We start from the raw sequence: 13737 nt of genomic DNA on the forward strand, positions 1-13737 counted from the left end.
CCAGAACCTGGGATGGGTGGAGGCCGTGCTGTGCTGCCCCTGCCAGTGATGGAAATGCCCAAGTGCAGTCAAAGTTGGGAGTTTCCCTGTGTCCCACAGTGAGTCAGCAAAATTACATCAAAACCAGCCCCATTTGCTGTGAGTCTCTGCTGTTTGTGGGGCTCTAACCCAGCCCTGCCCACACCCAGCAGGGTGGGCTGGAAAACACCAAAAATGAGCAGCTGAAGAGTCACAGAGTCTGCCAGACACCAGTGCTGTGCTGCTTCCCCCTCTGCTGCTTTCCTGCCACCTCCCACACCAAGCTCCCACATCTCCTCAAGGATGCTCAGCCCTGACAGGACCTGGCTTCCCTGGGATCACCCCTGACAGGACCCTGCTTCCCTGGGATCACCCCTGACAGGACCCTGCTCCCCAGGGCTCATTCCTGACAGGACCCTGCTCCCCAGGGCTCACCCCTGACAGGACCCTGCTTCCCTGGGCTCACCCCTGACAGGACCCTGCTCCCCAGGGCTCATTCCTGACAGGACCCTGCTCCCCACCTGGGCACAGGCAGCTGCAAACTGGAGCAAAACATTCCCCTTCCAGATCAGAGTTGAAAACTGCAAAATTCTGCCCCCAGGTCCCACTCCTTACCCATCCCACACATGCCCCGAGGGATCAGCACCCCTGGCACCGTGGCAGAGCTGCCCAGAGCCCTGTGGGGGGCAGCTGCTGTGGCACCCCAGCATTCCCTGGGCACCCCCAGGAGCAGCAGCCCCACGGTGCCTCCAGCAGCTCTGCTCACTGCTCTGTGCCAAGGCAGAGTTACCCAACTTCTGACCTACTTCTGCCTTGTGCTGCTGCCCTCCCCGCTCCTGCCCTCAGTCCCCAATTAAATCTGTGTGAGATTTCCTCAATTATCCCCTTCCTGCTAATAGATGTGGAAAGAGGATGCCATAACAATGTATTCCCCTGGCACTGGTTCAAAATACATCTCTGAATTAATGTTGAGGAGTGCAGGATGCAGGAGCACTTTAATTAAACAGAAATGTATAGGAAGCAGCAGCTAGGTTGAAGAAAGCTGATCTTTTGCTGCCACCACAACACTTCATCTGAGCCATGCAGTGAGAATCCTCGTGCTCCTCTTTAATTGACAGGCCAATAAATCAGCACTAACCTCCCCTCTCTGTGTAGCTGTGCATGCTGATGATCAGCTATTTTGGAATTCACTGGCACAACCTAAGCAGCAACATGCACAGGAATCCTGCATGGAAAACACTCCAGGCAAACCTTGAAACCTGTAACAAAACTTGGAGGGGGACCTGAGCAATAAAAACCTGTGTTTGGGAATTGTGGCAGGAGTAAAGCTGCAAATACACCTTTGGAAAGAGGACGAGCAGGAACAGAGAATCCCAGCTGAAGCCATTCAGATGTTCTGATAGGCATTTGCAGTTCTGGATGAATACAGAGACAATTTGAACACCATTTCTAATTGAGATAAAAACTGTGTGTGAAGAATAGGGAATGAGCCTGGGAATCACTCTGCCCATTACAGAAGGCATCAAGCCTCTGCTCAACTTTATAGCCCCCTTCTGCCTCATCCCACACAAGTATTGGGACATAAGAAATTGCAAGTCTTCATAAAAAGGAGGCTTTAATCCAATGGAAGCTACATCTGTACACCTCCAGCTGCATTTTCCATAGCCAAGCTCCTGCTTTATCTCCTCTCCTGGCCCCAAACCATCTCCTAACAGCTTGATAACAAACTGCAATTAACCACATCACTGCAAAGGGAGCTGGGGGTACAGAAGGAAAACACAAGGTTATTTTAAGCCTGGTGGAGAGAAACTTGCAGCACTGTAAAGGAAGCCAGACCCCAGTCCTGCTGCAAACACCCAGAAAACTCCCAGGCAGCAAATCCCTGTACACAGCAAATCCCTGTACACAGCCACTGGGGTGATCTCGAAATTATTTAGGGCACTGAAGAGCTGGAAGAGGCTGAAATGAGAGGAGATGAAGACTCAAGCCCAGGCAGCATCTCTGTATGAGATGTGAAGGCAGCCCCCAGAGCTCTCTCAGAATCCCAGGGGAACACAGCAAGGACCAGGTTTTCCCCGTGCTGGAGATGCTGAGCAGAGGAAGGAAAGGGAACATTTTTAACTTTTTTCTGTATTTCTTCATGCTCTGCCTGGGACCTGAATGTTAAAATTACCAACACCTCTGGGACCACAGTGCCATCTCTCAAACCCTCAGTCCCCTTCATCTGTAAGAAGGGAATAACTCCCATCCCACTGGCATTACAAGCAGCAACACTCTGCTTGTCTCTGGAAAACACACTTTGCTCTAAACATGAGAGGCTCTAAACAAAAAGCTGCAGCTTCCCCTCTTGCCTCCCTCCCTGTTTGCTCTGTGTACACCAAAGGCCTTCATTTCCACCTTACTGCACATGTACTGAAGCTATTTTTGGCCAAGAGTGACGTGGCTTTGTTTGCATAACTGGGTTCCCACCTCATGATCTGCCGCTCTAATAGTTTGCAAAATAATAGCTGGAAAATGTCTGACTCCAAGTAAGTGCCTGCAAAGTTCAGTTTGCCTTTATCTTAAGTCCAAAATGAAGGAAAAGAAACAAAAAACCAAAAAAAAGCAAAAACACAAAACAGGAAACAAGCCTTCCTGCAGCATCACTTATAAAATGCTTCAGCAAGATGTAATACAAATTATTTAGTGATGACCAGCTGGGATGTGGGGATTTAATTCTGCTTCTGGTTTGGATGAGGGTATGAAACCAGAAAAGACAAGCCCAAAGTCACACAGGAAGAAAACCATTTTACACAGTGGGGCCTTAACAATTCACGTCAACCCAAAATATCATCTGCAGGAAATGCAAACTTATCACTGATGGCTAAAAACAAAAGCACAGCTGAAAATAGCAGCATTTCAGATGAGGCAAGTACGTTGGTTGGACTATTCTCAACTGTCAGAACTGAGCTGCAATCACAGATCTCTCTTGAGGAATATTTGGTATTTGTCCAGTATTAAAAATAAAATGTGAGATATCTTAGAAAAGAAAGAAATGGCTCAAATAAAGAATGGATGGAAATAAATCCTGCATACAGAAGGATTCAACTGCTGATTCTTCTTGTCCAAGTCCCAACTCCTGGCAAAAGAGGGACAAAATCCATTTCTACAAGAACTGTGTCACTACAAAACACTGTGAAAGGTGGGATGAACACAACTGAGCCAGGGGAATTGGCCATCTTTGTTTTAGCACAGGATGTTTTGGAAGTACCAGGTTTGTCCTTCACTCCCAGGATGGTGCTGCCCAAGCAAGAACTCCACATTTGGGCAGGGTTATTGCTCAGGTCCACTTGGGACATCTTCCTTCACTGTCCCCCTGTCATCCCTCAGCCTCAGCCACCCCTCCATCCAGCATGAACAGGGCTTGAGGCATTTCCCTTCCCACTTCCCACACTCCCTGGCTCCAGGGAAGCCCCAGAGCAATGAATGTGTGGAGTCCCAAGTGTGGTTATTAATTCTTGTGGTGTTGTGAAGGTCTCAGGACGAGGTGAGAGCTGAGAATTGGCTCTAAGTTCTTAGAAGGCTGATATATTATATTATATTATATTATATTATATTATATTATATTATATTATATTATATTATATTGATATACTAAAATTACACTAAAGAAAGAGAAAGGAGACATCAGAAGGCTGGAAAAGAATGATTAATAAAAAACTCGTGACTGACCAGAGTCTTGACACAGCTGGACTGGGATTGGTCATTAAGCAAAAACAATTCACATGGTGGGTAAACAATTTTCCAAATCACATTCTAGGGTAGCAAAACATGGAGAAGCTGAAGCTTCCAAGCTTCTCAGGAGAAAAAATCCTGGTGAAGGGATTTTTCAGAAAATGTGTCAGTGACACCCAAGGTCACGGTTCATGAGGGGCAGTCACAGGAGCAGCTCAACCCCTGGCCACAGTGAAGGGCAGAGACAGAGGCTGTGCTGGGGAACAGCTCTCCCTCCTCATTTCTAGGCAGGAATTTCTCACCTGCACAAATCCCTGAGCTGCCAGGGATGGGAGGAGAGTCCAGAAACATCTTTCTTAGCCTGCTCTGGAAGGACAGTGCTGTGCTGTGCTGTATTCCAGCAGGGAATCACAGAGCAAGCACCAGGCAAACACCTGACAACACGTAGTGCAGCAGCTCTGATGGCAACAAAACGCCAAACCAATGTTCAGAGAGCTCTGCTTTGGTGTCTCAGCCTTCCATGGGGTCACTGTGGGGTGGAAGCCCCTCAGTGCCAAGCCCAGGCCTGTCCTGGGGAATCCCCAGAGCTGCTGGAGCACACACAGCTCACCCCTCCATAGCAAAGACAATCCCAGCACAGCTGCTGCCAGCACTGCCTGTGCCACTGATGCCTCAGGTTTGAGCTTTTTCTATTTTTCAGGTTCTGTGCTGCTTTAGTGTGTGGGTCTGGGCTTCACATGAGGGGATGGTGAGCTCTGTGCACAGAGCAGGGAGACAAAACAATTCCTGCTCTAACTAGAGACCCAAAGACAGCCAATCCAAAACTCAAGCCCAAAAACACAAACAGCAGTAGACCAAAGAGAGAAAAACAAGAAAGATAAAACTTCCTGAGCTAAAGCTGTAATTAGACAATTACCTCCAATATGCTCATAGACCAAAACTCATAAAAGTCAGAGACCCCCTGACTGGTCGTCCATTTTGTGACCATTTTGGGTTCACCTGAGGTGAATCTATTGAAGCTTTCTAACAAATCCCCACTTTATTCTTTAACTCTTTCTAGTCTCTGTTCTAAGTCAGCCTTCACAAGGCATTGCTAATCCAGAGCACCCAGCATGGCCAGGGCATCCCATCACAGCCACCAGAAGGCTCCAAACACTTCCATTTACCTTTGTCTCTTTGTTTTGCTGCTTGCTGGAGGATTTCTCCTGACTGCAGTCTGTTCAGGTGCCTGTCAGACACCTGCAGCAAGGCAGGCCCGGCCCTGCTTGCACTGTGCTGCTCACTGCTCAGCTCAGTCCCCTCCCAGCACCACGGTGACACTGATTTGACACATGCACTGCCACACCTGAGCAGCTCAGACACAGCCAGTATCCCCACAGCACAACAAGTCCCCTCTGAAACACAGCCACATCCCTTCCTGACTGCAGTGGGACAGCTTTGATTCTCCAGGCAAGGTTAAACCCACCTCAAAACTTGGAAATGTGTCAAGAGGCAGCACTAAGGAGCAGCCACCATACACAGCACTGGAGTTACTCCTGCTTTTAGTGAAGTCCTTGCACAAGGAGGGGTGGAAAGGGACTCATCCCACAGGGACTCATCCCTCCAGGAGGTGCTTCCTGGGCATCCCACTCCAGCTGCAGCTTGCAGCAGTTGTTCTGCTTCCCTGTCTGCCCCAGATGAGAGGGGCATCCCTGGGGACAGCCCTGCAGGGGACACCAGCACAAGAAGTGCCAGCAAGCTGGGACAAAGGCAGCACTGGCTGAGCTCAGAGATTTGCAGGAAAAACAGCCTCACCTGGGAAGCAGCCTGTGCCCAAGCAGCTCTCCACACCCAGAGGTTAAACCCACTGCTCCAGAGGGCAAGAGTGCTCCAAGGCCAGTGGCCAAAGGCCCCCCAAAAGTGATCCCCACTGGCCACAACCTCTGTGCTGTGTCTCTGCTGCTTCCCAGAGGAGCAATCCCTGCAGCCTTCCCCTCCCCAGAGGATGCTCCCTGCACGTGCTGCTGCACAGCCTGGCTTGGTTCTGGCTGGGAAATGGGATTTCCCACTGGGAACAGCAGCAGTGCAGCCAGCTGGTACTTCCAGTGTAATCTCTGAACCTAGCACAGCAGAGCTGCCATGAAATGTCTGTTCCTGTCCAGAAAAGACTGATCTCTCAAGGTTTTTGGACAACCCTAGATATTAGAGACTGAAAGAGATTTATTAGGGGAATTATTCTGTGTATTCTGTGCAGTCCATGAGGAGATGAAGCTTTCCCTGCCCCACTGAGGAGCTCACTGCAGGCCATGTGACTGCACTGATACAATACCCAAGTCCCCTCTGCAGCCTCTCATCCTGCTCATTTCATACTGCTCCAAGTACAAGCACAGTGTTGGGTCAATATCCCAGTTCAATTCACGTGTGAAACCCTCCATAAATCTACAGGACAAAACCAGGGACAAAATTAGACCCTTTATTCCTACCCTTGGTACTAGGGACAGCTTGTTACCAAATCCACTTCAGCTTCTTGAATGCCAAGGGCAGAGCAAAAGTCAGAGCAGCTGCAGTTTCCCTGTGAGCCCAAATTTTCAGGTGCCAGCACCTCAGCAGTGTGTGCAGGTGCTCTGGATTTGGGGTTTATGAACACATCCCCTCCAAACTGCATGAGGATCATCCCATTGAGCAGCTGGGGTGAACAGCAAAGGGGACAGTCCCAGATGTTCCTTCCAAGTCACCAACAGAGCCAAACCAGTGCTCTGGACACTGTGGGATCACAGAGCTCCTCCCAGGAGCAGGATGGTGCTCCTGCCTCTCCAGGATCCCAAGGGAATTATCCTGGGCCATGCCAGGCTGTGAAGCACCCAGAGCTCACCTCAGAGTCCAGAGAGCCACACACAACCACTGCCACCATCCCCTGGTGACTTTCTGGGTGTATCCACCCACCCTGTGGCTTCAGCAGCACTTCTGGGATGCATCTCAAACCTGATGCAGAAGCTCAGAGGACATTTTGGAGCTCTGATCTGTGCTTTTGCCCGTCCTTCCCAAATTTAGCTCCTTTTCAGCTACACACTGGTGACACCAGGGTGGCCTGGAATCAGGAGCACAGCCAGGGCTTAGGAAGCACTACAAAAGCATTTGTTCCAATATTTACTCAGGGATTTTGCATGCTACACCTACCACAGCCTTTAGTTTATTGGGAACACGGTGCACAGGGGAAGGGCAAACCACAGAGTCTATACTGCTGCCAAGCAAAATGTCATTAAGGTTTTAGCAATGCAACACAAATTGAGTTTACATTAAAGCTTCTTTTGTATAAACCATATCCCAGAGTGAAACACGGTGACAGAGCTGAGTAATGAGTTGGAGCAGAGCAATCAAGGTGGAACTACTGAGCAATAGGAAAAAGGAGCCATTCCAAAGTGCTATTTAAAGTTAGGCTGAGAGCTCCATTTGAAGTATAGAAGTGATTATGTACAGTCACCACTGCACACAGTTAATGCCATGTAGGATGCAGTAGCTACCACCTGCAGCTGCACAGAGACACCCCGAGGTTCAATGGCACTATAAAAACCATCACCAACTGGAAGCTGGGATTCTTCTTAATATAGACCTGTACATAACTGCTGAAGGGCTCAGGAGTCTGGAACTTCAAATCTCTCTTGTGCTGCCCAGCACATAAACCCCAGAACTCAAAGGTGAGTTTGCCATTTCAAACCCCTCCTTCCTGCAAGATTCAGAGTTCCTGAAGCCCTGTTTGTGCCAGGAGTGCTGGGCAACACCTGGGGTATGGCAACACCCAGGGCACCAGGGGTTATGGCCCCCAGCCCTGCTCTGCACAAAACCACAGCACTTCTGAATGGTTTTCTAAATACCCAGCAGGCCTGCCTATTATTAGGATAGGGATAATACCAATATTATACTATATTAAATATTAGTATGTCAAAAGCTCCTCTCATGCAAAGTTTCCAGTCTAGCTCATTAACAGTGGCTTCCTCCAGCATATAAATTTGGGCTTTAGTCCCTTGTACACAAGTGTGGTGGTGTTCACAGGGGTCCCAGGATGAGGGAAGGGATGAGAATCTTGACTCCATGTTTCAGAAGGCTGATTGATTATTTTATGATATATTATATTAAAAGAAAATTATATACAAAAACTATACTAAAAGAATAGAGAGAAAAGGATTTCATCAGAAGGCTAAAAAAGAAAGGAATGGAATGAGAATAAAATCTCATAGCCTCGACACAGGTGGCTGTCATTGGTCATCAAGTAAAGACAATTCCACAATTCTGGGTAAACAATTCTCCAAATCACATTCCAAAGCAGCAAAACATGGAGAAGCTGAAGCTTCCCAGCTTCTCAAGAGAAAAGATCCCAGCAAAAGGATTTTTCAGAAAATATGGCTGTGACACACAAGTACACAGGGTAGGAAGGGAGGAAGGAGCAGAGGACAGGAATGGCTGCAGTCATCTTTAAAGGCTGGAAATTAAAGACAGAGAGAATTAACACACATGGAGAGGAGGCTTCCAGAGCGTGGTAAGGTTGGAAAGAGCTCTCATTTCTAGTTCCAGGCTTGCTGCTGTGTGCTCTGCTCTGCTCCCCATGGCATCCCTGGGGAGGGAGCCCAGGGCAGGCCCGTTCAGGCGAGAGGGATGCGAATGGGCTCAGGGCTGACCTGCAGCTCACACTCAGCTCTGCCAGCTGCCAGAGCCAGCACATCAGACACAGCTCAGGTGCTGAAAAGGCTGCAGTGCTGCAGCCAGGGGTGCAGGGACCCTGCCTGGGCACTCCTCATGCAGACAGATGGGGCTGGATCACAGCACTGCAATATCCTGCAGCTCAATCCCTGTTTTCCCCTCAAATGAGCAAGCCAATTTTGATTTATTTGAGTTTTTCAGAACTTGCAAAATCACTTATAAATGGCTAAATATATTTAAAAAAAAAAACAAAAAAAAACAACTCCATAAAGACTTCAGAGCACTGCTAAGTAGAGCAACTGAATAGGTTTATCAAGATACAAAGCAGCCCTCCCCAAAATACATGGCTCAGACATACCCTGCCAGCAGAAATACTCAATGTTTAAGATGAGGGAAGAGAGATTCAATGAGGATTTGTTTTCCTGGCAGCCCTCCATACGGGCACATAAACCTCTTGTAGCACCACACTGATATTTAAACTAATTAGCACCAGGAAAGCCTCAGGACTGTGCTTTTCTCCCAGCCTGTTCCCAGGGACACAGGGGCTCCAAAATCTGGCTGTGATCACATCCCACTCACATCCCAGGATGCTGCAGCCCAGGAGCCCCAGCACAGCCCCCTTCCTGCCCAAGTACACAGGAACACAGGGCAGGACACTTGGCAAAGGGAAAAAAATCCCCCCTCTGCCCAAAGTGCCCACTCAGCATTATGTGAGAGGATAAAAATAGCAGGCAGGAGAGCTGGCCCTGAATATCAAGCAGCATTCTCACCCAAATCAACTTCCCCTTCACTCTGTTCTCCTGCAGGCTGCACGTTGCCTGAATTTCCTATTCCTCATAAACACAGGCAGTGGGGATTTAGCTCTGGGGAGCTGCAGACTGGCACATCCACCATCATTGCTCTGGCAACCCCCCACCAGGCTCTGGAAAGAGCTCCTGACTTCCAGAGGAGAAAGGCCAGGCTGGGGGGTGGGTTTTGTGAATATTCAACACCTCTGCACAGCAGGCCTGCCTATTATTAGTGTAGGGGATGTCAAAGAAGCTCCTCTCATGCAAAGTTTCCAGTCTAGCTCATTAACAGTGGCTTCCTCCAGCATATAAATTTGGGCTTTAATCCCTTGTACACAAGTACACAGGGCAGGAAGGGAGGGCAGGAGCAGAGGACAGGAATGGCTGCAGTCATCTTTAAAGGCTGGAAATTAAAACTCTCAGGTAAGAGAGAGAATTAACACTCATGGAGAGGAAGCTTCCTGTTTCAGGAAGGGCTGAATCTCCCTTCCTTTAAAAAAAGATTGGATGTGGCACTCAGTGCCGTGGTTTAGTTGAGGTGGTTGCCTCTGATGTACCCTCAGGCAGGTCCTGGCAGCTGGGATGTGGCTGATCCTTGGAGCAAGGGCAGCAGTGAGCTCCTTTCTGCAGCCCCAGAGCAGTGCTGGGAGATGTGTGATGCTCTGGATGGCAGAGGGTGACAGTCCCACCCTGACCCAAAGCACTGCCCTCTGCTGCCCCTTGTGAGGGAACTCTTTGCTTCTTGTTAGCTGCCCAGTCAAAATCATCTCAGCCTTTTCCAGACAGATGCTCTGGGGATGGGCTCCAGGAGGAATTCCAGAACCTCCAGGCTGGAAAATCCTTTAGGATCATTGAGTCCAACCCATCCCCAGAGCATCTGTCTGGAAAAGGCTGAGATGATTTTGACTGGGCAGCTAACAAGAAGCAAAGAGTTCCCTCACAAGGGGCAGCAGAGGGCAGTGCCTTGGGTCAGGGTGGGACTGTCACCCTCTGCCATCCAGAGCATCACACATCTCCCAGCACTGCTCTGGGGCTGCAGAAAGGAGCTCACTGCTGCCCTTGCTCCAAGGATCAGCCACATCCCAGCTGCCAGGACCTGCCTGAGGGTAAATCAGAGGCAGGAGAGATGCTCAGGGTCCTGTCAGGGCAGCTTTCAGGGCACTCTGTGATCTCTGCTGCAGCAAAGCCTGCACTTCAGGGCACCTTCAGTCTCCTGCAAGCTGGTCCTGATTGTGCCAAGCAAAGGCTCCAAGGGACCTAAGTGCTAAACCAAAATGCTCTGCTCATGAACTGCTTCAACACAAGAGTTTTCTCCAGGTTGAAGAGTGTACTCTGGGAAAAAAATAAAGACTGAAAACTTTTGGAAATCTGACCTTATTTATTTTTGCTTGCTTCTTAAATTAGGAGAGAAATAAAAAAAATACTGTATGGCTCCACATGTACCACCCTCCAGTGCTTCAGTTTCTTATTCCCACCTCCAAAGTGGAACAATAACCTTATCTACTCCATAAAAAACTTCTCCAGCTTGTGCCCAGATTTCAGAAACACTTTCTTGGAAGGATAAATCTCTGTTTTCTGCACTGCTCTGCCCCTTCACTGGTGTCAGCTGTCAATGAAAGCACCTCACCAGAGACACCCAGGCGCACAAATCTCACCCCAAATTTATACATCTTGCCAGAGCAGAGCTTCTTTCTGGCCAAGAGGTGATGTGCAGCCCTGTAGATCTTCACTGAGCTTGGGGCAGAGGTGACAGCTGAGTTTTCCAGCACTGCTGTTGTCACATTTCTGTATCCTGCTCCTTGCACAGCACCTCTGATTTATAAACCAAAGGTTTCAGAGCTTCCTGCTTGCCATGATTTAAAAACAAGCTGGACAGACCTCCCCAAACCCAGTTCTCTGCCTCAGGGAGGCACAGGCATGGCCATGTCTGAGCCAAACAGCACCCACAGATCTCTGGGGTCGTGAGCAGCTCACTTCCCTGTCCAGCTCCACATCCCTCCCACTATCACCACAGGAGAAGCAGTTTCTGAACCAACCTTTCCCAAACTTCAGCAGGGTGTTTGTTTGCTGAGGTTTCAGTTTTCCACAGCTTCTCTGATGCAATCTGGGCTCTGTTTGCAATCTGAAACAGGCCTTATCTGTGCCTTAGGATGCTCAAGGCACAGATAATTCAGGAGCAATTTTGTGTCAAAACAGCCCCTTGGCTTCCAGAAGGGCCTCCAGGACAGCTATGAAAGCTGCAAGGCTCTTCTTAAAGGATTAATGAAGTGATTAACTAAGGTGTAATAAAGTGATTAATTAAGGACCAAGTCCATCCATGCACTGGTCAGTAGCAGACCCTGAACAGGGACACAGCTCATGGATAACACACCTGAGAGCCTCCAAGGCAGGGCTTGCACACTGCACAACAGGATATTTCACTGCTCTGCAACCACCTGCCTTTATCCTGGCCCCAAGGACAAACAGCTTTATTGGATAGGGATCATCTCATCTTCCAGGAAAACTTTGTTCAAAGCTTTAGATGTTCAGCTTGCCTGAAAGCAGAACAGCTTTCCTGAGTTGAAAGGAGCAGTTCATGTCTCGGCAGTGAGGTAGGACCCAAAGGGAAGGAAGAGAAAAAGAAGAGCTGAACTCCTTGTCTATCTCTCCTCTGCCTTTGTACCTCAGCCCACAAAAACTCAGCAAAGAAAACAGAAGTGATGCAAGATGGAATTCCAGAAAGTCACAAGTGACCAAAAATCCAGCAGTCCATCCCTGCACATGTACCCTGGAAAGCAACACCCAACACAAGGAGGGTAGAGAAGTCAGCATCACTCACTGCCAACTTCCTGTGATGGAAAAGAACACACAGAGGCCAGGGACCTCCTGGAAATCACATTTTAGGAAGGCAATTCATCAAATATCAAAGGGGAAAGGAACACAAGAAAGATCTGGTAAGGAAGGACAGCAGTGGGGCGGGAAAGAGCCACAGAGACACAAGAGAAGGTCAGTTCCCCTCTCCACTCCAGCAGGGAAATTCCTGGCTCCCAGACCATCCTTTGTTCCTGTGCCCTAGAGGAACAACAAGGGCTAAACCTCTTCTGCCATAGTCAGTAGAAAACTGCCTGCATCACAGTGCAGGCTGGGAAATCTGCTGGGTTTGGGACAATCTGGATCTGTTGGGTACCAGTGAAACCAGACTCGTGAGCACTACAAACCCAAAACAAGATCATAACCAAAGCCTCCAGACTTCAAACAGAGCACAGCAAAAAAAAAAAAAACAAAAACAAAAAACAAACAAACAAACAAACAATCCCCTGCCCAAGCAAGGAAACATATCAGACAAATTATATCATTTTTGCCATCTTTTCTGAATTTTTCCCAGAGAAAAACATGAACATGTCCCCGGGCCCACAACAGCTTTTACTTCCCCCACTGAAGCATCATTCACAAAAAAAGAACCAAGTGGATTGTGCCTATATTTGCAAAACACTTTGGGAAAGAAGCAGTGACATGAATTTGTCACCGATATGGTGCTGGGAGCAGCACCAAACCCAAAGGACACAGGGCTAAAAAAGGAAGGAGAAAAAATAAACCCATCAAAACCAGGGAGCACATCTGAAGGCAATGGGAAACGTCACCGTTCCCTCCACCTGCAAGGAGCACTCAGCCACAGGCACGGGAGGCCCAGTGCCAGCCCAACAGCCTCTGCTACACATTGAGGGGACACTGATTTGGGGAAAAGACAGCACACCTGAGCTTTTACTGCCACACAATAACACCAAACCAACACCATCCCCATCTGGGGCTGAAGGACCCAGGCATTGAGGAAGCTGTTAGTCAGGCATATTGTTCTAAACACAAAGCCCAATGCAGGCAAACCCCAGCCCTGAAGCAGGCAGGGGCACGTTGCACACAGCTCCTTACCCGACTGATCTGCAGCTTCTCAGCTCCAGGCTTGAAGAGGTTCCATCGACGGCCGCCGTTCCTGCAGTTCCCGCGCACCTTCAGGGTCTTTGAAGCCTGCTCGTTCTCAGCTGCCAGGAGAAAATCCACAGGAACAAAAAAATAAAAAAGGAATGACAAAAGATAAATGCTGTGCTTTAGCTCAGGCTGGGGGCGGAGGCTGTTCTTTTAAATGAAAGAAACAAAATTGTTTGCAAGAGACTCATTCAACCTCTCCTTTAGAAAAGAGAGCACAGAGTATATTTAGGTGCTTTATTCAGTGCTCTTGGGATGCAAGAGAAATAGTGCAGCTTGGATACTACAAAAAGGCAGAGCTGGGAGCCACATCCCAACGTGGGGTCAGCCCAACTGGGTGTGGAGCCAGGATGCTCTGCCAGGAGCTCCAGGAGCAGGAGACCCTCACCAGCCTGCCCCAGTGTGCCCAGGGCAGCAGCTCCTTGGGTCCCACCTGCTCCAGCAGCAGCACCTGCAGCAATCCCAGCTGCACACTCACCGTGGTCCATAGCTGAGTGCACCTTGGACCTTTCCAGGCCTCAGAAAATAAACAGTTCCTGCAATTTACACACTAACCAGAAATGGGTAAGGCCATAAAAGCTAT

General features: G+C 48.9%; 1 protein-coding gene across 5 annotated transcripts in view; it reads right to left on the minus strand.

Annotated features, from left to right (window-relative positions):
• Positions 1-13194, minus strand: part of ARHGEF9 (Cdc42 guanine nucleotide exchange factor 9) — a 179611-nt gene extending 166417 nt beyond the window's left edge. For 2 of the 5 annotated variants that reach the window (XM_071442759.1, XM_071442760.1), the window contains exon 1: positions 13101-13187. The gene's annotated coding sequence lies outside the window, so the exon portion shown is untranslated. Of the gene's footprint in view, positions 1-13100 lie in introns of all 5 variants that reach the window. The other 3 variants (XM_071442758.1, XM_071442770.1, XM_071442757.1) reach the window with 3 other exon arrangements.
• Positions 13195-13737: the final 543 nt, after the last annotated feature.

The sequence above is a fragment of the Agelaius tricolor genome, unplaced genomic scaffold, assembly GCF_023055355.1.
Source record: "Agelaius tricolor isolate 1412-34295 unplaced genomic scaffold, bAgeTri1.0.p SCAF_17, whole genome shotgun sequence".
Taxonomy (NCBI): domain Eukaryota; kingdom Metazoa; phylum Chordata; class Aves; order Passeriformes; family Icteridae; genus Agelaius; species Agelaius tricolor.